The following is a 23,674-nucleotide window of genomic DNA, read 5'->3' as shown; positions in this document are numbered from 1 at the left end:
CTTTAGGCCATCAATTTCCACTGCTGTCTGTAAAGAGTTTGTATATTCTCCCCATGACCACATGGGATCTCTCCAGATGCTTCCATTTCCTCCCACATTCCAAAAACATATGGGTTAATGTTAGTTAGTGACGATCTTGCTATTTTGGTACTATGTACGTGCCGGTACTTGTGGGCTACCCCAGCATGTTTTGGACTGTGTTGGCCGTTGACGCAGAGCAACACACCTCATTTTATTTTTTATGTTTCTCTGTACATCTGGCAAATAAAGCTGATCTTTAAAATTTTCTTACATTAAATTAAGCAAAATAGGTCTGGCTTTAAATTCTGTACTAAAAGAGTGCAAAACAAAATTACAGCCACTTTCTTAAAATTAAAGGTTAGAGTATAAACAGTAGATGAATGACCAGCAGTCCTGAATTTTGAGATATTCAGCATATAGAAAATACATATAGAGATCTCGAACACACTGCTGCTGATTGGTCCAAGTGGTGCAATCTATGCTCCAAGGCAGCAAACAACTTCCAAGCCAACTGGCGGTGCTCCTTGCCCCATCTGCAACCGTATCTGCGCTTCGGACTTCAGCCTCAGAAGTCATATGCGTGCCCACAGACGGTGACTGCGCAACACATTCGTCTTCCTCGGAGTTCGAGAGACTACTACCATAGAGAAATATACATATATCAGAATCAGGTTTAATATCACAAACATATGTCGTGAAATTTGCTATATGCTGTATAAATGTATGTGTGTGAATTATATTTTGCTTATGAGAATTTCATCTTTGTATGTGTATTTACTTTGCCTCATTTTCCAAAGAAGAAATAGAAGCCAGTAGTACCATATATATCTAGGCACATTTATATGGCATTATTATCTTGATTTTATGAGCTTAACATTGTGTTTAATTTTTTTAACCAACATTTAAGTGTTGGGAAAATAAAGAGAAATATTCCAAACATTTTCTGAAACTACTACCTTTGAGGTGTCAGTTACATGGAAATCCCGACATAGACCCCAGATATCTTAAGCTTATCAGTGTAATCAGTATCATCATGAAATTAAAAATCAGTTCAGCAAGCTGTTACTTTTTTTGATCTTGGGAAATCAGGAAGTTATTGTGTGCACTGTTGATCATTCCATTAGAGAAATGCTGCAGATGCTTTGGAAAGGGTGCAGGAGCGTTAACCAGAATGTTGCTATAGTGAGGGGTGATGTGCTATAACTTGAGGTTGAACAAACTTGAGTTGTTTTCACTGGCGTGGAAGAGGGTGAGAGGAGACATGATAAAAATATAAAGCAAGAATAGGACTGATTGTCTGATTCTTTTACATTTGGTAGAATAATAAACGACAAGGGCCATGACAAGTGAGAATGGTAGATCAAGAAATCATCTGTCAACATTTATAAGGTCCATTCGGGAGTTCAATATCGGTGGGATAAATCTGTCCTTGAGTCTTCCAGTATGTATTTTCAGGCTTTCGTATCTTCTGAGGGGAGAAGAGAGGATTACTGTGGGGAACAGTACTTGATTATGTTGCAAGCAATCCTGAGGTAACAAGAAATGTAGATGGAGTCATTGGAGAGGAAGCATGAAAGCATAATGTCAAAGGATGACTGGGCAATGCTGGGGGTGGGTTGGGTTAGGGGTTTCATTGCCTGAGGCCTATTTGCCACTTACGGCCCATTCTGCCCTGCGGAAAGGCTGTAGAGTGAAGGACCTTATACCCCATATCCCAGTTGTACAGGCATAGGTATGTAGGGCTGCAGGATTAATGCGGAATCTGAACGTGGGCAGCCAGTCGGATCGAACACAATCCGACCTTTACTTCCAGGCTTTGCGCCATTGTTTTATTTAATTTAACATCAGATCAGTTTGAATGCAAATACATGACAGTTCAGAAAGCACAAGAGCAAGTCCATTTCAGTCTGCACCTGCTCACATCTCAGAGCAATTCCTTCCACCAGCACTCCCTCAAAGCTATTATTGGTGAGCCTAAAGTTCATGACCTTGTGCTGGACACAAGCACAGCAGCACAATAGATAACCGGTTGGCCATTCACGTGATGGAGCTCCCATGAGGCACATACAGAAATGGTATCATTACCGAACCTACTATAACAAACATGCAGCTACACGAAAGGAACACTCCCAACAATGGGTTTGAAAAAAATGATACAAAAGAAAACGGCTGGCAGCAGAATTCATGAAAATCAGTAGAAACAAGTAAAGATAGAACCAGCTATCAATGTTCACACAGATAAAATGTTATAAAACAGAATATTATCACTAATTGCATTTACAATTATTATAACTGGAATGTTGTTATTGATTGTAATTTTAATTGACTCTACAATCAAAACAGATAACTTAAGACTTCTGTAGAATCCAGTCAGCTGACTGAAATAAATAGAGGCAGCATAGATGCTGTTCACTATTTTAATTTTCTCACTATCTAAGGAAAATTGCTTAAAACAAAGGCACTCTTTGCAGGATTGTTAAGACTATTGTGGTGCTTCTGACACATCAGACAAATAGATGTCTGACTGTCAGTAAGAACATGATGGGCTGAAGGGCCAGTTTCCTTGTTCTGTGACTCCGAGGGAAATCTATAAAACATGACATAGTAGATAACTTAATGGGATAAATATGGCATCCAAATTTGAAATAATACTTCTCTCATTATTAGGCAAAGGGATCGCAGAGAAAATACTAGATGTATTTTCAAAAATCATACATTTTCCAAATCTTGAATTTTCAAAAATGTGACTTTTATACCTCATTTTCTTTCGGTAGCATCAGTGTCTACATGAATATTTTATGATGGCTGGATGTTAGAAAGATAGAGACCCTACAGCACAATACAGGCCCCTCAGCCCACAATGCTGTGCCAAGCACGTACTTGCTTTAGAAATTCCCTAGCATTACCCATAGCCCTCTATTTTTCTGAACTCCATCCAGGAGTCTCTTAAAGGACCCTGTCGTATCCGTCTCCACCACCGTCGCCGGCAGCCCATTCCAAACACTCACCACTCTCTGCGTAAAAAACTTACCCCTGACATCTCCTCTGTACCTACTTCCAAGCAGCTTAAAACTGTGCCCTCTCATGTTAGCCATTTCAGCCCTGGAAAAATGCCTCTGACTATCCTCTCATCATCCTATACACCTCTATCAGGTCACCTCTCATCCTCCACCGCTCCAAGGAGAAAAGGCCAAGTTCACTCAACCTATTCTAATAAGGTATGCTCCTAAATACAGGCAACATCCTTGTAAATCTCCTCTGTACCCTTTCTATAGTTTTTGCATCCTTCCTGTAATGAGGTGAGCAGAACTGAGCACAGTACTCCAAGTGGGGTCTGACCAGGGTCCTATATAGCTGTAACATTGCCTCTCGGCTCTCAAACTCAATCCCATGGTTGATGAAGGCCAATGTACCATATGCCTTCTTAACCATGGAGTCATTCTGCACTGCAGCTTTCAGTGTCCAATGGACTCAGACCCCAAGATGCCTCTGATCCTCCATATTGCCAAGAGTCTTACCATTAATTCTATATTCTGCTATCATATTTGACCTACCAAAATGAACCACCTCACACTCCATCTGCCACTTTTCAGCCCAGTCTTGCATCCTATCAATGTCCCTCTGTAGCCTCTGACAACCCTCCACACTATCCACAACACCCCCAACCTTTGTGTCAATCAGCAAATTTACTAACCCATCCCTCCACTTCCTCATCCAGGTCATTTATAAAAATCATGAAGAGAAGGGGTCCCAGAACAGATCCCTGCGGCACACCGTTGGTCACCGACCTCCATGCAGAATATGACCCATCTACAACCACTCTTTTGCCTTCTGCGAGCAAGCCAATTCTGGATCCACAAAGCAAGGCCCACTTGGATCCCATGCCTCCTTATTTTCTCAATAAGCCTTGCATGGGGTACATTATCAAATGCTTTGTTGAAATCCATATACACTACATCTACTACTCTACCTTCATCAATGTATTTAGTCACATCCTCAAAAAATTCAATCAGGCTCGTAAGGCACGACCTGACTTTGACAAAGACCTGCTGACTATTTCTAATCATATTATGCCTTTCCAAGTAGTCATAAATCCTGCCTCTCAGGATCTTTTTCATCAACTTACTGACCACTGAAATAAGACTTACTGGTCTATAATTTCCTGGGCTATCTCTACTCCCCTTCTTGAATAAGGGAACAACATTTGCAAGGCTCCAATCTTCCGGAACATCCCACGTCCCCAGTGATAATGCAAAGATCATTGCCAGAGGCTCACCAATCTCCTCCCTCACCTCCAACAGTAGCCTAGGGTACATCTCGTCTGGTCTCGGAGACTTATCCAACTTGATGCTTTCTAAAAGCTCCAGCACTTCCTTTTTCTTAGTGCCTATATGCTCAAGTTTTTCAATCCACTTGAGCATATAGACATATAGATTTTGTACACAGAGAGGGCATATTATCCACCAGTATGATGGTCAGCAGCCCTCTTTCTCCTCTGGTTCCTTAGAAAGACTTGCTCAAAATCTCCAAAAATTAAACAAGCTTAATCTCCTTTACACAAATACTATTCACATGGAAAGAAAATCAGAGGGTTTTCTTTTTAACGTAGGTTTGCTTTTCACCAACTTTAACCATATACATCTCTTACTTCTTCCCACAAGTCAAGTGACTAATATTTAGTCTGTGAAAGAGGGACATTTTAAGATCATGTGATGAACATGGGATTATATCCAACCAAAATTGGCAACTATAACCTAACCAGAGTGTTTGAATGCTCTTGAACTATACTCACTGGAGTTTATAAAAAGGAGGATAGATCTTATTAAAAACTCATTGAATATTGAAAGGCCTAGATAAAGAGAGGGAGTGGAGAGGATGCTTCCAATAGTGGGGGATTCCAAGGCCAAAGGGCACAGACTCAGAATACAAGGGCATCTCTTTAGAGCAGAGATGAGGAGGACCAGGGAGTGATGAATCTGTGGAATTCATTGCCACAAACAGCTGTGGAGGCCCAGTCAATGGATATATTTAAAGCAGAGGTTGATAGCTTCTTGATTAGTAAGGGCATCACAGGAAAGGCTAGAATAATAAATCACAAACAAGAGAAAATCCACAGATGCTGGAAATCCAAAGCAACGCACATAAAATGCTGGAGGAACTCAGCAGGTCAATGGAAGAGGGTAAAGAGTCAATGTTTCAGGCCAAGACTCTTCTTCAAGACATATGGAGTATGATTGAATGGCAGACCAAACCCAATGGGCTGAATGGCCTAAATCTGCTCTTATATCTTATGACCTCATGGTCTAACCTTCTATTATTTTTTAAAAACCAACAGTAATTAATAAAACAATAGGAAACATTTACAATGGAACTGTAATAATTGATTCAGGATTGACTTGTGGTGCTTCTTTTGATATTCAAATGTATTAATAAATACACATGTAACAAATATGCATAAGAGCTTTAATTTGGAATTTGTTATTGGGTTATTATTGTCATGTGTACAGAGACACAGTGAGAAGCTTTAGTTTGTGTGCTGTCAGATAGTTGCTGCCTGACCTGCTGAGTGCATCTAGCATTTTGTGTTTTTGCATTTCAGATTTCTAGATCTGCAGTTTTGTGTGCTCTTCATTTAACATTTAAATCAATAACCTTTCTTCACAACTTTTCTAGTACTTTCCTAGAACATGCCCAGCTGCCTTTTGAAAGTTCCTGTGGAATCTGATTTTACTTCCCTCAATATCTTTCTCCAGGTCGCTGGAAATATAGTCAATAATTCAAGCCAGCAACAAGGTACTATATTAAATAAAGTTGACAGTGTCAAGGTAGTAGCTCTTAGAGTGGGTTTCTCCACTGAGACAGACAGACCCTTTGGAAAAATATTGTTGCAACAACACAGTTAGTCACATCAAACAGTCCTTCAAGTGAGTAAATGATTGATCACAGCTGGTATTCGAGATGATATATATGATAAAGTGCTATTGACTCAGGAGTCTCACCACCAACAAAAATAAGACAGCAAGCATATGACAACACTACAACCTGCTGATTTCCTCTAAGTTTTGCACACACAATCCTGACCTGGGGCGGCTACCAGAGCCACTGACTCGCTGTTCTTGTTACCCAGGTTAACTCGGACTTTGTGTGGAATTCGTACATTCTCCCCGTGACTATGTAGGTTTACTCCCACATCCCAAAGACATGAGGCTTGGTAGGTTAGTTAGCCATTGTAGGTGCTTCTAGTGTAGGTGAGTGGTAGGAAAATCAGGGTGGAGGTGATGGGCATATGGGAGAGAATAGGTAACAGGGAAATGTGAGGGAATGGGAGAGCTAGCATAGATCAGATGGGCTGAACAGTTGCATGCCATTGGAGAAAAATTTTAAAAATGTCATAATTATTTGGCCATTCTAGTAGAATGTTGAACTTCAACTGCACATCCTTAATTTTAGTCAGTCTATTTCATAAAAATTAATCCTAGGAACCCCTATGCAGAATGGGGTATAAACTGATAAATTTGCATTCAGTCTAACCAACACTATCGACATTCCTTCACAATGCATCAATTCCATGAGGTGACTGACCAACACCTCCCAAGAGCAGTTAAGGATATGTAAGAAATGCTGGTCTTGACTAAGTCCTATAAAAGTATCAAGGCACATTGAGCTGCCTGCTTTGCTGGTTGCTAGAGATGTTTGCAGTGTTGTAATAACGGAGCAGGAAAGAGAAGGACAAATGATGGCTTTGATTGTGAGTATCGGTTTTTTGGGGGGCCTTTCATAGCTTGTTCCCACTCTATCTTCTCTCATCGTGCCACCTTCTTGCTGCTACCCTCGAGGTGGAGTACAGAAGCTAGAGTACCACATCACTGTACTTACGCACAAATTATTATATTTAAATAAGCTTGACTTGAATTAGCCCTTGTTCATTGTCGCATAGTGGAGCACAAAACAATAGGCAAACAAAATGGTCAAATCTTGCCCCCTTTTTACAATGTTGACAGATTTCTATACAGGTCTGCATTGGACTTTCTGTAAGTTACTTGACAAAACAAACAGGCCAACTCAAAGATCTGTAATATCAGTTCAGCACTCTGCAGGTGATGATTCACAAAGCAACAATAAATTGAGACAGAGTGATGGATCTGCACAGACAAGAAAAGTAATCCTTATCTAACAAAGACACTACATTGTATATAGCTCTTTTGCTAAAGAATGACTCCTGGGGAAGGGAGATTTACTGTCAAAGCAAAGATGACAAAAAGGCAACCAGCTTGAGATTTGTTTCTCTTAGTTACTAAACCCATCACTTTCCATCAATAATTTGTTAAGTAACACGCACAAAATGCTGGAAGAACTCAGCAAGTCAGGCAGCTTCAATGAAGAGGAATAAACTGTCAATGTTTCAGGTCAAGACCTTCTCTCATGATTCTGATTAGTGAGCTCCAGGCTCGGTCCTTTTGGAAGTTAGTTAAGGATTGTGCTGATTTGCCCTTCTGGAATCCATGTTTTTGAAATGACAGATTCCTGGGGAAGAACCTCAGCCTGATGCATCAACTGTTTATTCCTCTCCATAGATGCCACTCGACCTGCTGAGTTTCTCCAGATACTGCCCAACTTCTTGAGTTTCAAGTCAAGTCAAGTCGCTTTTTATTGTCGTTTTGACCATAACTGCTGGTACAGTACACAGTAAAAACGAGACAACATTTTTCAGGACCATGGTGCTACATGAACAATACAAAAACTACACTAGAGTACAGACCTACCCAGGAGTTCATAAGGTACACAGAACAGTGCAAGCATTACAATAAATAATAAACAAGACAATAGGCACAGCAGAGGTCAGTAGGTTGATAGTCCAATGACCTGGGGGAAAATCTGTTACATAAGTAATCAGCTAAATGGCGGCACCCGGGATTCCATCCGTTTCTGTACTCCCGCTGAGTATTTTGTTGCCACAGATGTGTTACTCTGGATTTCCAGGGTCTGCAGAATCTCATGTGTTAATAATTTGGTAAGAATTATTTCAATTCTATGTGGTAATCTGAAGAAAATGAGATGATAGGCCTTTTCATTCAGTCATGGAATATTGGCATCAGAAGTCAAGCAAGCATTTAATACCCATCCTTCATGCCCTTGAGAGGGTGGGTGTGGACAATTTCCTTGCACAACCTGCAACTAAGAAGATCATGGTGCTCCCATTCTATGTTACTGTTTTTACACCATTGAACATTTGCTGTGGCATCTCAAACATCAATTTAGAATCAACCATGCTACCTTTCGCCTGGAGTCACACAAGCAAAGTTGGCAGATTTACTTTCCCTCAAAAACTATGGTAAATTAAATAATTTTCTCTACAGAAATCTATCAGAATCAGCAGCTTCAGTCCTCTTTTCCTCTTCACAGATAGTCCATTCAGCAGTATAGTACAGGAACGGGCCCTTCAGCCCACAATGTCTGTGCCAATTATCATATTAAATTAAACTAATTCTCTTTTGTCTACACATAATCCACATTCATCCAATCCTTGCATATTCACATGTCTATCTAATAGCCTCCTAAACATCACAGCCATATCTGCTTCCACCACTCCCCCAGACAGCCTGAAACCACCATTTGCCACTCTCTGTATAAAAACTTGCCCACATTCCTCCCTTAAGCTTTACCCCTCACACCTTCCATATACATTATGTCCTTTAGCACTTGACATTTCTACCCTGGGAAAATGATCCTGACTCTCCTCCCTGTCTATGCCTCTCGTAATTTTATAAACTTCCATCAGGTCTTCCCCAAGCCTCCGATTCTCCAGAGAAAATAATCTAAGTTTGTTCAACTTCACCTTATAGCTTGTACTCTCATACCAGGCAGCATCCTGGTAAACCTGACAGACAGATCATCCTGCACTGTATTTCACAACGCCAAGTCCTCTTTTACCTTGTTCTCATTCCCTAAATGCTCCCATTCATTTACTGATCAGATATCCTTGTTTCCAGCTTATCCCCAATTTAACCCTAATACGTTCCACTCCCCGCTCTCCTTACACCTAACAAGCATCTTTTGTCTCCTTCCCAGTTCCAGAGAAGAGTCTTAAACTTGACACTTTATACCATTTCTCACAGTCAAGCATGTGTCAAATTATAACCATTCCTCCATTAGCCTTTACCATCTCAGTAGTTACGATCAATGGTTTCCACCCTTCTGAATTTTTGATGTTGTTTTCCCCTTTTAGTCTAAGGAGCAAACTTAACCTGCTTAAGCAAGATATTGTCTTCCTGCTCCTCCCACCCTAAACGCAGTTTTGCAAGTTTCTTTTGTTGCTTTTTTTTAATTTGGAGATTAAGCATGATAACAGGCCCTTTTGGGCCAATGAGCCCACACTGCCAAATTACACCCATGAGACCAAATAACCTACGACCTGAACATTTTTGGAATGTTGGAGAAAGTTAGAACACCTGAATGAAACCCACATTGTCCCTGGGAGAATGTACAAACTCCTTACAGATAGCGGCAGAAGTAAACTTGGATTGTTGGCAATGTAATAGAATTAAGCTAACCACTCGCTACCATGTCCCCCGCCCCGCAAGAACCAAAAATCTCAGTGAAGGATGGAATAATTTCAAAGGACTGAATATGCTCTCATTCTTTACTACATTTCAAGGCAATATCTCTTCGAATATGTTTTCCTGTTGTATCAACAGGAAGTTGCACTATTTCCAATTTCAGTGGCATAAAGTGTATTAGGTACTGATAGAACAGTGAGTAGAATTCTCAGTCTTTGCTAAAACACCTTGTCAAAAAAAACACCAAGGTTTTCTGAAATTGCAGGTTTTCAACTGAAAGGTGAGATCATCTATTGTATGTTTCATCCATCTTCTTGAGGATTTCAAATGTTGCCCATCTGTCAGTTATAGACATGAAAATGTAAACATGGCTCTCGAAACACTTTGTCTGTCATTTTGGATACAAGATAGAAGTGAGTGAAGGATGTGAAAGACTGTGACATGAAACCAGCTGGCAGAAGGACTCTGTCAAATAACTCATGCAACCCATGGGAATAATATCCATCAACCTGACAGTCTCTTTTGGAAGAGAGTTGAAACGATTGCATCCACTTAGCTGCTGCTCAGAAGTAACTGTTGCTCAAGTGCTATTCTACTGCCAGCGTGCTGGTAAAAAATCTTACCATTGTCCTTCTGCTTTCAAAGAGGCCAACATTTTGTTGTTGACAGATTTCCCAGTGCACATGTCTTTGAGTTCGTCTGGGTTTAAAAATTCCACAATGTGCAATTCTGGTTGCCTTCCACTGGAGAGATGTTGAGGTCTTGAGAAGGGAACTGAAGAAATTTACTAAGTTCTGCCTGGATTATAAACTATGAGCTTAAGAAGATGCTGGACAAGCTTGGGTTATTTTCTCTAGAGTGTCAAAGGCTGAGAAAAGACCTGATAGAAGTTTAAGTAATGCACACAAATGCCAGAGAAACTCAGCTGGCCAGGCAGCATCTGTGGAAAAGAGTAAACAGTCAATGGTTTGGGCTGAGACCCTTCAGCAGGACTGAAAGAAGTTTATAAGATTATGATATTATAGAAAGGGAAGACGTAGTGTCCAAAAAGCAATTGGACAAATACCTAAGAATGTAGGAAATAAAAGAATGGGTTGTATGATATAGGGGATTGTGCACTTCTGTCATTTCAAAGGTGCAAAGGTCCAATTTAATGTCAGAGAAATGTATACAATATACATCCTGAAATTCTCACTCTTCGCAGACATCCACAAAACAAAAAAAAAGAATCAATGACAGAAACATCAGAACCCCAAAGAGCCCTCCGCTTCCCACACACAAGCAGCAGTAGAAGCACTGACCTTCCCCCTCCCCCTCCCCACAATTGCACTAGCAAAACAAAAGACAAAAGCATAGACCCCTCCTCCCACCATGCAGGCAATAACAAAATCCCCAAAGAGACCCTGATCCAGAGTCCGTCAAAAACTCCAGTCCATCCCAGCGCTCTGTTATCTCAAACAGGCTCTCTCGCTAGCAAGGGAGAGATAGATGGCTCCTGCAGCAACAGCGAGAGCAGGACACCAGCAGTTTGCTGTTCTGATGATGCATTCTTCTGAGTTTATGAGAATAACACAAGGACTAGTGGGTTTGAATTATAAGGAGTGGCTGTATAAGCTGAGACGTTTTCCCTGGTGCGTAGGAAGCTGAAGATTGGCTTTATAGATTTGCATAGATAAGGAGAGTTCCTATAATAGGGAGTTTAGTTTTAGACACTCCATAGTAGGGAAGTCTAAAACTAGAGTGTATTGGTTTAAGAGAAAAAATTGAAAAGCATCTAGAGGGGCAACTTTTTCACATAAGAGGGAGGTACATATATGGAACAAGCTACCAAATGCAATGGTAGAGGTGGGTACAGTTACAACATTTAACTGAAATTTGGACAGGTACATGGATAGGAAAGGTTTAGAGGTGATGGGTCAAACTAGGCAAATAGGACCAACTCAGGTAGGCACCTTGATCAGCATTACAGTTGGGCTGCAGAGCCTGTTTTCTGTGACATATTGCTGTGACACTTTGAGTCTTTGAGAGTGAAAAGAGGTCTTTTCTATCTTCATACAAAATGGATGCCACTTTATTCTGAGACATGCCATCTAGTTCTAGCTAACCCTACCAGTGAAAACATCCTCATGACTTTCACTCTGTGAAACCTGCACAGAAGCCTATGTGTTTTAATATTACCAACTCTCATTCTTCTAAATGCCAATGAGTATTGGCCCAACCGGCTCAATCCTTGCTTAAAAGATTTATTACCTCAGTAATAAATCTTTCCTGATCTGTCCCCAGAGGTTAGACAAATTTGGGTTGTTTTCTCTGGAGCATCAAAAGCTAAGGAGAGACATAACAGAAGTTTTTAAAATCATGAAAGGCATAGACAGGGCAGACAGCCAGCACCTTTTTCCCAAGGTAGAAATATTAAATACCAGAAGACGTACATTTAAAATGGGAGGAGAAAGCTTAGAGGAAATACCTGGGGGGCAATTTATTTTATACAGAAAGTGGTGGGTACATGAAGTGTGCTGCCAGAGGTGGTAATGATAGCAAACATGACAGTGTTGTTAACAAGCTCTTAGATACATAAATATGCAGGGAATAGACAGAAATGGATCATGTACAGGCAGAAGAGATTTAGTTTACCTTGTACCATTTTCAGCACGTATATAATGGACTGAAGGTCATCTTCCTGCGTGCTATTGTTCGTAGGGAATATACTCAGTTACACTGGAAAAAGAGGGTGAAAAATAGGACCAGCTAGAAAGCGTTTTCACATTCACATGATGGGCAGAAACGCTGCCTCTTTGCTGCAATATTCTATGATTATATTACATTACTCCATAAGAAGTCCGTTGCAATAACATAGTGATTAACTTCCTAGCGTACACAGAGATCTGTGGTATTGATTATGAGACATGTTCAGATCCCAGAATGCAATAGGGGGAATTAAATTCAATTAAATAAATTAAGAACTTAAAAGATAATGATGACCATGAAGTTGGTGAGAACTAATCTGGTTCATTAGTGTCACCAGGGAAAGGAATTCTCATGCGCTTGTATGGGCTTGACTAAATGTAACTCCAGAACCACATCTAAAGCTTTTCCTCTGAGATGGTTAACAATTCCACAACTTTAGGAAGGAAATTGAGAAGTTGAGGAATAAATTCAATAAAATTGCTCTAGTACTGAGAGTTACATGGCCAGTCAGCAGAAACTGAGATTGTCCTTGTTGGAACAATTAAGGCCAAGAAGACATGCATGATAGATGTCCAAGTTCATGAAGTGAATTGAGAAACTGCTCTCCCAGAAGGCATGGATATAAGGGGAATGGGTAAAGAACCAGAATTGCATTAGGATAAACTTTTCCATGCAAATCCATGAAGCAGAAAATATTATCCAAATACCAGGAATGAGTGGGAGAGGGGGTTTGTTCTTTGGTGGTGAACTGCTTAAAGTTCAAGAGTAATCCTTCAGCAAAAGGTAGGTGGGGTGTGTGTGTGTGTGTGTGTGTGTGTGTGTGTGTGTGTGTGTGTGTGTGTGTGTGTGTGTGTGTGTGTGTGTGTGTGTGTGTGTGTGTGTGTGTGTGTGTGTGTGTGTGTGTGTGTGTGTGTGTGTGTGTTGGTTGGGGGTGGAGGGTTGCAAATTATGGGATGATCTGATTTACAACAATCCAACCTTATGCAAATTCTCCCAGACTCAGCTCTCTGGTATAATACTTGAATCTCTTCTCAAGGGAAGTTCAGTTTATTGTCATAGGAACGAATACATGTATACACTGGTTCAATTAAAACAAACTTACCTGCAGCAGCATCAAAGGCACCTAGCATCATATAAGTGCACACTTTCTTTTATTAAACTGCTGATAGTTTTTTTTCTCTCACTGATTAGCTCTGTCCTGTCACTCCACCCAAACGGCATTCAGACAAACATTTGTCACCGTTCACTTGCTGGTAACAGCTCCCATCACTTGTACTGACCTTCCCCTGTCCACTCCTTGCAAATCAGACCCCATGGGCTGTTGAGGCTAAAGATTTCACATCTCTATCTTTGAGGACATTGTTCCTTTCAATTTATGGAAAATTCAGCTTATAGACAGTTCTCAGGACAGAAACTGAATATAACCCAGGGACCCCTGTATTTATGTTAAACAAATATCAAACCGTTCAAGAACACAAGAAAACAGGGGCAGGAGCAGGCTACTCTGCCCTTCAAGTCTGCTCCGCCATTCAATGTGATCAAGGTTTATCTCTGCTACCTTCAAATCCTCTCCTTTGCCAGTTCCTCATAGTCCTCAATTCCCCAATCTTTTACATATTTATCTATCTCCTTTTTAAATATATTCAGTGATCTTTCCTTCACCACCCAAAGACTCATACCCTCTGAGAGAGGAAAAGTCTGCACATCTCGGTTTTTTACTGAGCAATTCCCAATTTGTTGTTATGTCTTCTTGCTCGTGGCTCGCAGATTCCAGTCGTACTAATTACATTGCTAAGTGTGTAAAATGAAATGAAGGACAATTTGTGAGATCCACTGAGGGGTCCTCATTAATGATATTTTATGTTTTGACATATCCTCTACATTTTATCTCATGGTTTATCAGACTTTGAAGATCCATGCTGTTGATCTACCATCGCCTTGATGACCATTTAGTTCTGTACACCACCCTTCATGTTCCAGAGCTCATCCAGTGTTGGGAGGGTTCCTGTGGCTGAGAACTTCCCAGGAGTGTGTTCTAGATTGCTACTATTCTCTGGATAAAACTACATCCTCAGATCCCCTTGAACCTCTGCAGTCCTCACTTTGCACTGCATTTTCTTTTCTGCTACCTCAACATACCTATGCATGGGATTTCCTCTCCGGATGGTATGAAAAGCAAAAGCATTTCACTGTATCTCAGTGCATGTGACAATCATAAACAAATTCTAATTCCACTTTAACCCTCTGGTTTTAGGTGTCTCCATTACGGGGAAATATTTTATCCACCTATGGTAATTTTGTATAATTCGAACAGGTCCTACCTCAGCCTCCTTTACTCCAAGGAAAACACATCCAGCCTCTCCTTATAATTAAAAGATGAACTCTTAATGTTGTGATGTTGTCTTGGAGATATCATCAGGAGGACGTGTCAGCAGAGGTGAGCAAAAACTTAGCCGCAGAGTTAGATTTTATGGAGTTCCTTGAAAGAAAAATAGGAAGAGGAATTCAGAGATAGTTTTTACGGATTTAAGGAAATTTGGCGTATCATCAAAAACTCTGACAAACTTCTACCATCCTGGTGCATCATAACCTGGTATAGGAATTCCTAATCACAGGAACACAAAAGTCTACAGAAAGTGGTGGATTCAACCTGTTCTATCATCACTACAATGCTCCCTACCATCAAGAACATCCACAAGAGGTGCTGTCTCAGGGAGGGAACATTCCTCATTAAGAACCCCAAGAGGGCCATGGCCTTTTCTTATTGCTGCCATCAAGCAGAGGTAACAGGAAGCTAAAGATCCACCTGGGAGCATATCCTGGTTATGTAGGCCCTTGACAATAAGCTTGAACTTGAAACTTGGAACTTGGCAATTAAATCTATGGCAGCCCAGCATTGGGAATACTTTTAAATATGAGGATCCACAAGGGTCCAGAAATGCACAGAGATCTCGTAGGACTACAGGATTGGAAAAGGGGACAGGGATGACTATGGAACACTGAAAACAAAGAGAAGGATTCTAAAATTAGGGTACTGTAGATCCAGAAGCCAGTATAGATCATTGTCAGGTTTTCAACCCAAAACATCACCAATCCCTTTCCTCCTAGAGATGAAGTTCATCCCATTAAATTTCTCCAGCAGATAGTGTGTTGCTCCAGATTCCAGCATCAAGTCTCTTGTGTCTCAATGAGGTCATTAGGGTAATGGGAGAACAAGACTTGGGTGTGAGTTAAAACAGTATGTACTCAGTGACACACATTGGTGCTGCTGACCCATCTATCTCTGCACTGTCCAGGCTGAAGATAGGGTGTGCATCTTAATCGATTTAACATGCAGTCCTCAACAAGATAAATATTCTCATTTCACAATTGCAATAACCCATGGACTGAGCTAGTTTAAAGGTATTGGTTCCTTTCCGGAGTCGCAATGAGACCAGCTTGAATTGCTGTAAAGGAGACAATTTAACCTTTAAAAGTAGTTAATTAGGTTTAAAAATAAACAGAAATCTGACTACATCACCAACTGAGCAAATTTTACCAAGTGCTCTTTCATCCCAAGTCTGAGGGGGCAATATTGCCATCTAGTGACTAAGAGAGACAGGTTGTATTTTTACCACAAGGGCTCCCAGATGCAGCCACTGACATGTGCCATCATGTCCCACATAACTCAGCACTGTAGGATGGTTACCGCAAGAACTGAGGACATTTGACACATTGCTCCTCTGTCAACCCTAACGAAAAAGAATATTGTTCATTCTACTTCCCTAAAATCTCCTCAAAGCACTGCAAATTCTTTCCTTTTATCTACCTCCCTATCCGGCTCCCCAGAAAAAGGTGCTATTGAATCGGCCTCCATTATTCACTCTGATGATGCATTCGAGACCCCATCACTTAATGAATTGAATCGTTTATATTCACCTTGCTTTTCATTCTTTTGTCAAATGTGTTCATTATCTTTCTTGACCCCACCATCATCAAAAAACAACTTCCCTCCATCTGCTTTATGTATATACTTTATGATTTATAGACCAATATCACAATGTATGTATACTTTGATAATAAGTGTACTTTGAACTTTGAACCTGGACATCCTGTTACAAGCTCTATTCCATGGAGACCAGTTGAAGCTTCTTCAGTCTATTCACATAACTAAAGTCCTTCATCCGTGGAATCACTCTGATAAATCTCTTCTACACCCTCACTTGTTGCCATCTCTTCTTTCCTGAAGCAACATACAAATCGTTGGACCCAAAATGATGACTGCCCACTTCCCTCCATAGATGCTGCCTGATCTCTTGAGTTTCTTCAGTGCTTTTTGTGTTACTTCAGATTCCAGTATCTACAGTTTCTTGTGTCAACATTTCTTCTCAACAGTCTGGTTCTCAGAATTGGACACAGCTTGTTATTACTTTAGAACATAATCCAAAATGCACCCTCTTCCTACAGACACCTTCACCAGACAACTTGTAAAAGTTATACAGAGAGCTATAGACAATTGTATTATATCCAGGACCCTGTCCATCACAAATACGAAACATGCTGCATATCTACATATTATATCTGCATGAGATATTATATGGGTGTGAGATATAGAATAATACTCTATATTATTTGTAACTCAGCAGTTTTCCATCACATCACCTTCTGCTGCTTCTACTCTACCATGAAAAATTAGCAGCTTAGCTTTGTGATATGCGTAATTGTCTTGTTAGCAGCTCCTCTTTCACCTCAGATGGTTGAAGAAGTCTGGTATGGGTCCCCAAAACCTAAGGACTTTCTACAGGGGCACAATTGAGAGCATCCTGACTGGCTGCATCACTGCCTGGTATGGAAACTGTACTTCCCTCAATCACAGGACTCTGCAGAGTGTGGTGTGGACAGCCCAGCATATCTGTAGATGTGAACTTCCCACTATTCAGGACATTAACAAAGACAGGTGCCTAAGAAGGGCCTGAAGGATCATTGGGGACCTAAGTCACCCCAACCACAAACTGTTCCAGCTGCTACCATCTGGGAAACGGTACCACAGCATAAAAGTCAGGACCAACAGATTCCAGGACAGCTTCTTCCACCAGGCCATCAATTCATGCTGATATAATTGTATTTCCATGTTATATTGGCTGTCCTGTTGTACATACTGTTTGTTACAAATCACTATAAGTTGCACATTGCATATTTAGACAGAGACGTAACATAAAGATTTTCATTCCTCATGTATGTGAAGGATTTAAGTAATAAAGTCGATTCAATATAAAGTACGTCAGTCTAATATTTAACTTAAGTTACATAGACAGACATGGAATGTAGAAAAGAACGTGCCACACTAATTAAGCCAATGACTTCTAATATATTCTGCCTGCACATGGTCCATATCCCTCCATTCTCTGCATAGTCATGTGCCTATGGAAAAGTATGTTAAACACCTCTATCATACCACTGTTCACAGCCTATTCCAGGACCCATTAATCTTGTTATAAAACAACTTGCCCTATAAATCTGCTTCTCGCTTTCCCTTTCACTGTGAATGCGTTCCCTTTAATATGAGACATTTTATTTATTTATTGAGATACAGCACGGAGTAGGCCTTTCTGATTCTTCCAGTCATGCCACCCAGCAACCACCAATTTAACCCTAGCCTAAACACAGGAGAACTTACAATGACCAATTTATCTACCTACCACTGCACCTTTGCACTGTCGGAGGAAACCGGAGCATCTGGAGAAAATCTGTGCGGTCACAGCGAGAACGTACAAGCTCCCTACCGACAGCGGCGAGAATAGAATCAAGGTCGCTGGTACTGTAAAGTGTTGTGCTAACTACTACACTATCGTGCCACCCCATTTCAACTCTGGGTAAAAGATTATAATTTTACAAAGTTCTCTTAGGTCACCCCTTAGCCTCTGTCACTCAGTGAAAACAATGCAAGTTGGTCCAACCTTCCCACTAACCCAGGCAGCATCCTGCAAACCTCTTCTGCACCCTCTCTATGGACTCCATATCCTTCTTATAATGAAGATACACCCCATTTCTATTGGCTCAAGTCTTCAGGTGGAGCCAATTGAAGGCAAGTACTTTGTCCACAACTTGATCGTGTCACTTGTGCAATGCAATGCCTGACTGAATGACAGATACAGGAGAAGGCTTGCTGAATCTACAAAGTAGGACTGAACAAATAAAAGTGCAAACCAACCACAGAAGTGGACTGGAAACATGAAAATGGTATGAGCTGTAATCTAAAGGGATGGATCTATGATGTCCATTTCGCTTCAAACCAAGGTTAGGTTGGTAGACCAGACATTTGGTATCATCCTTTATTGGCCTTCTAAACAACCATTCCCATATATTGACAAATTTTCAACACAGGCTTTGAGGCATTGAGGTATGAAATACTGTGCAAAGCTATTCTGAAAGACTATTGTCAAGACTGCACCATTTACAGAGTATAGATTGCATAACAAACTGAGACTATGAAGGGATTTGGGGTATATCTGAAACTAGTTCATGAATTAGCATTCAGCCAATGATATCGCTGCAGCAGTTTTGTCATTAGGTGGCAGTAACGCACCATGTGCGGGATGGACACAAGTGACACCTAGTGGTGAACGTTATTTGGTAATTGGCAATTGGCTAATTATTGTCACATGTAACAAGATACAGTGAAAAGCTTTTGTTTGCCTGCCATCCGGAAGGATCATTCCATTCATGAGTACATTGAGACAGTACAAAAAGGAAAAGCAGAACGAAAAATATAGTGTTACAGATATTGAGAAAGTGCAGTGCAGGTAGAGAAATAAGGTGCAAGGTCCATGACAAAGTTGATTGAAAGATCAAGAATGTACCTTTTAGCATCTAAAAGGTCCATTCGAGTCTGATAACAGTAAGGCAGAAAATATCCTTGCTTTCAGGCTTTTGTATTTTTTTGCCCATTCAGAGGGTGCAGAAAGTTAAAAGTTCAAAGTAAATTTATTATTAAAGGACATATATACATCACCACATACAGACCTGAGATTAATGTTCTTGTGGGCACATTCAAAAAATCCATAATAGAATAATTTCTATAACAGAATCAATGAAAGACTGCACCAACTTGGGAGTTTAACCAGTGTGAAAAAGCAAAAATCTGTACAAGCACATAAATAAATGAATAGATAGATAGATAAATATTGAGAATGTGAGATGAAGAGTCCTTGAAAGTGAGTCCATAGGTTGTGGACTCACTTTCAAGTTCAGTGATGGGGCAACTGAAAATGAATGAGGCTATCCCTTTTGGTTCAAGTGCCTGATGGTTGAGGAGAATAACTGTTCCTGAATCTGGTGGTGTGAGTCCTGATGCTCCTGTACCTTCTGCCTGACGGCAGTAATGAGAAGAGAGCATGACCTGGGTGGTGGGCGCTCCTGGTGATAGATGCTTCTTTCCTGCGATAGCGTTTCATGTGGATGTACTCAATTGTGGGGAGGGCTTTACCCCGATGGACTGGGTCATATCCATTACTTTTTGTAGTGTGTTCCATTCAAGGGCAACGGTGGTTCCAATATCCTTGTGGGTTGGTTTAAACTAATTTAGCAGTGGGGTGAGAACCACAGTGATTGAACTGAGGATGGGGTAGTTGGTTTACCAACAGAGGCAATATGTGGACACATGATGAGAAATGACAGGCTGATGATGGGGCAAAATTGCAGTCAACGGGATGAGTTGCAATGTAAATGGGGGACAAAATCAAAAAGGGTGATGAATACAGGACTCAAGGTGTTATATTTGAATGCACACAGTATACAGGATAAGGTAGATGAACTTGTAGCACAGATACAAATTGGTACGTATGGCGTTGTGGGCATCACCGAATAGTGGTTGAAAGTAGGTTATAGCAGAGAGGGAAGAAGCCTTTCCTGAATCACTGAGTGTGTGCATTCAGGCTTTTCTACTTCCTTCCTGATAGTAACATTGAGAAGGGAGAATGTCTTGGGTGATGGGGTCCTTAATAATGAATGGCGCCTTTCTGAGGCACTGCTCCTTGAAGATATCTTGGATACTACGGAGGTTAGTACTAATGGAGATGACTAATTTTACAACTTTCTGTAGCTTCTTTTCATCCTGTGCAGTAGCCACCCCTCCCCCACTCTCCCATGTCAGAATGTTCTCCAAGGTGCATCCATAGAAGTTTTTGAGTGTTTTAGATGACAAACCAAATCTCTTCAAACTCCTAAAGAAATATAACTGCTGTTGTGCCTTCTTTATAGCTGCATCAATATGTTGGGGCCAGGTTAGATCCTTCGAGATCTTGATATCCTGAAGCTTGAAATTGCTCACTCTCTCCATTTATGATCCCTCTATGAGGATTGGTTCATGTTTCCTCTTCTTACCCTTCCTGAAGTCCACAAGCAGCTCTTTCATCTCACTGATGTTGAGTGTAAGAGGCCATGGTATTACAGGAGAGGTTTTAGCATGGATGGAAATTTGGGTGATTGGTGGAGGGAAAGAGTGGGAATAAAGGGAACTTTTTCCTAGTTCGCTACTTGTGACTAATGGTCTATGTTACCACTGCTTCTTGCTATGTTATATGTCAATGATTTGGATGATGGAATTGATGGCTTTGTGGCCACGTTTGCAGAAAATACGATGATAGGTGGAGAGGCAGATAGTGTTGAGGAAGCAGAGAGGCTGCAGAAGAGCTTAGACAGATTAGGAGAATGGGCAGAGAGGTGGCAGATGATATACAATGTTGGAAAGTGTTTGGTCATGCACTTTGGTAGCAGTAATAAAAGCGTAGACTATTTTCTAAATGGAGAGAAAATTCAAAAATCTGATGTGCAAGGGGACTTGGGAGTCCATGTGCAACTTACTTAGTAAGTTCTCTTTTCTTAGTAAGTTCTCTTACTAAGTAAGTCGGAACAGATACATCCACTATTATTTAGCGACGGTTAGTCAAACGTTTGTCTTTGTATATAGTATATATTTTACATTTCTATGCATATAAAACACTTAAGAACATATGTTTCAGTGCCGGGCTCAGGAACAGAAATTCCCGAATTCGATCTAGTGACAGATCGCTCCTGAGTGCGCTCTCCACTGTGCCGGGTTGATGTGGAGGATCAAAAACCTAAAACCCAATAATTAAACCATTGCGTTGATTAGTAATAATTGTAGCTTTCACCGGGGCAGAGCCTTTCTCACTTTATCCTTTAAAATTGTTCCGATCGTTGATCGATGTAGCCTAACACTTTTCCAATGACCGATGGCGTTTTACCTCTTTCCGATCGCTTTATTATTTCCACTTTATTTGAATCGTGATCGTGATTATTTTCGTGAACAGAAACATTGCGGATTCAGATCTCTGCTGCTGGGTCCTAATGTCCACTGCACGAAGACAGGTTAAATAAGGTCTGGGGTTCCTCTGGGTCCTAAGGTCCACCGTATTGAGACAGGTTGAATAAGGGACTTGAGCGTTCGCAAATTTTGATATCCGTGAGGGGTCCCGGAACCAATCCCTCGCGGATAAGGAGGGCCGACTGTAAATCTATGTGCCATTTTAAGGTGATTATGGATCTAGCAATTCAGGAGATTGTGCAGACAACAAAACAGAGGTAAACAAGGAATGTAAATAATGCTTTCTAACTTCCACCACCCTTGCACTTTATGATGCCACCAAACTCCTGAAATTCAAGTCTCATGCAATGTGTCAACTTCTGGAGACCATGCCCCTTCACCCCACCCCCACCCTCGCTACCTAGACTAAGATATTAAATTCCCTCCAAAGTCTCTCCACTCCTTACTGCTCCTTTAAGACACTTGAACCTCCTTCAACATGCTTCTGCAAGACTGCTCCAATATCTCCTTGTGTATTGAATTTTGTCTCATACCTCCTCTGAAACACTTTGAGACACTGCACTCTGTTAAAACTGATATGTAAAAGTAAGTCAGTACAAATCTCCTAATATGAGAACTTCTTTGGTTACTAATTCTCAAAAGAGTGAACATAAGTTGTTCACAGAACTTTTCCTCTGAGTATTGTGAACACAATCTATTCAAATTTTGAAGAAATTCACTTTGCAATGATAATCTGGTTCCTTAAAACACGGAAAGACATGCAGCCCATTGAGTTGATATTAACTCTTGGAGTATACACCAAATTTCCTTGCATCCTTTTCTCTCTCACAATACTATCAATTCCCCATCCCAATTTTCCTGTCTCCCACCCATAACCAGGGATAACTTGCAGTGACCAGATAGCCAACCAATCCGTCTTTGAGATATGGCAGAAAATCAGAGCAGCCGGGGAGCCCACGTTATCATAGGGACAGCAAACTCCATTTGTTCTTCCTGTGATCTGAGTTGCACCTGAGTCAGGACTTTAAGCTAACAGTGCTACTGCAGTGCAACTGTGCCACTCACCAGTTCTTGATTCCCTTTGGGTATCTCATTTTCCTGCCATTTCTTTGTCTCTGCATATATAGTGTCAGAAATATTCTTTTGTGTCTGCTGATGGTCTGATATCATCCTTTTGTGTTCTGTTAGCATCACAATATGAATAGATCATGTTTACCATACTCAGAGGAAAAGTTCTGTGGACAACTTATTCTTTTGCTCTGTGATCCACCTATTTCTTATCGGAAAAGTTCCATAGAGTTCCAAAAGTTTTGCCCTATCACAAGGATGTTGCCTGCTTTTATTTTTCATAAACAAGAGGACCATGAGTTGGAAATGTGCTCGTTCTATGGCATTCAGTTTCCTTGACATTATTACTTAAATGCTAAAAAAAAATTGCAGCATGCTGCTGTGCGGAGAGAATTGGGAGTGCTTGTGCATGAATCACAAAAGGTTGGTTTGCAGGTGCAGCAGGCTATCAAGAAGGCAAATGGAATGGTGGCCTTCATTGCTACAGGGATTGAATTTAAGAGCAGGGAGGTTATGCTTCAACTGTACAGGGTACTGGTGAGGCCGCACCTGGAGTACTGTGCACGGTTCTGGTCTCCTTACTTGAGGAAGGGAATACTGACTTTGGAGGCGGTGCAGAGGAGGTCCACCAGATTGATTCCAGAGATGAGAGGGGTAGTCTATGAGAAGAGATTGAGTTGCCTGGGATGGTACTCACTGGAATTCAGAAGAAAGATAGGAGATCTTACAGAAACATATAAAATTATAAAAGGGATAGATAAGAAAGAGGCAAGAAAGTTGCTTCCATTTGTAGGTGAGACTAGAATTAGGGGACATAGCCTCAGGATTGGCAGAGTATATTTAGGATGGAGATGAGGAGGAACTGCTTTTCCCAGAGAGCGGTGAATCTGTGGAGTTCTCTGACCTTTGAAGCAGTGGAGGCTACCTCAGTAAATATATGTAAGACAAGTTTGGATAGATTTTTGAATAGTTGGGGAATTAAGGGATATGGGGGAAAGGCAGGTAGGTGAAGATG

The 23,674-nt window shown here is 40.9% G+C and overlaps 1 long non-coding RNA gene across 1 annotated transcript in view; it reads right to left on the bottom strand.

Annotated features, from left to right (window-relative positions):
• The window catches only part of LOC140732855 (uncharacterized), a 214,228-nt gene that overhangs the window by 59,106 nt on the left and 131,448 nt on the right, over positions 1-23,674 (bottom strand). Inside the window, exon 3 of the long non-coding RNA XR_012100173.1 lies at positions 14,588-14,745. This is a non-coding gene — a long non-coding RNA (uncharacterized lncRNA). The remainder of the gene's footprint in view (positions 1-14,587; positions 14,746-23,674) is intronic.

Source organism: Hemitrygon akajei, chromosome 1 (assembly GCF_048418815.1).
Source record: "Hemitrygon akajei chromosome 1, sHemAka1.3, whole genome shotgun sequence".
Taxonomy (NCBI): Eukaryota; Metazoa; Chordata; class Chondrichthyes; order Myliobatiformes; family Dasyatidae; genus Hemitrygon; species Hemitrygon akajei.
Note: the sequence above shows the minus strand (reverse complement) of the source record. Positions and strands in the feature narration are given on the sequence as shown.